Source organism: Anopheles stephensi, unplaced genomic scaffold (assembly GCF_013141755.1).
Source record: "Anopheles stephensi strain Indian unplaced genomic scaffold, UCI_ANSTEP_V1.0 ucontig369, whole genome shotgun sequence".
In the NCBI taxonomy this organism is placed as follows: domain Eukaryota; kingdom Metazoa; phylum Arthropoda; class Insecta; order Diptera; family Culicidae; genus Anopheles; species Anopheles stephensi.
The window spans coordinates 162,501-163,289 of NW_023405312.1; positions in this window are offsets into that span (position 1 = coordinate 162,501).

The following is a 789-nucleotide window of genomic DNA, read 5'->3' on the forward strand; positions in this document are numbered from 1 at the left end:
GTGCGTTATAAGGTACGTAATGCACAGAAGAGATACATTGTTGGGAGGTGGAACCCGAAAAATGTACAAGTCCGGGAATACGGAAAAGTTCCCCATGAAAGGCTGGGGATACAATTATTGATACAAATAATGTGCCTAAGGGTACATTTATTTTTCTAAGTCCCAGAAATCCGTCACTGAACATCACGACTTACAAACACATCTTCCCCCGGTCCTCCCATATACGGCACGGGGACAAGTATGAAGAATGAAAATCATGTGTGTATGGAACATATAATGTGCCTGAGAGCACATTTTTTTGCTAAGTCCCAGAAATCCGTCACTGAACATCACGACTTACAAACACATCTTCCCCCGGTCCTCCCATATACGGCACGGGGACAAGTATGAAGAATGAAAATCATGTGTGTATGGAACATATAATGTGCCTGAGAGCACATTTTTTTTCTAAGTCCCAGAAATCCGTCACTGAACATCACGACTTACGAAGACATGTTCCCCCGGTCCTCCCATATACGGCACGGGGACAAGTATGAAGAATGAAAATCATGTGTGTATGAAACATATAATGTGCCTGAGAGCACATTTTTTTTCTAAGTCCCAGAAATCCGTCACTGAACATCACGACTTACGAAGACATGTTCCCCCGGTCCTCCCATATACGGCACGGGGACAAGTATGAAGTATGAAAATTTTTGGTCACAGCGTGAAATCCCTCTAATGATCATGAAAATAGCATCGGATCACTTATCTGACCATAAAAAGTGAACCAAAACCCTATTTGGACAA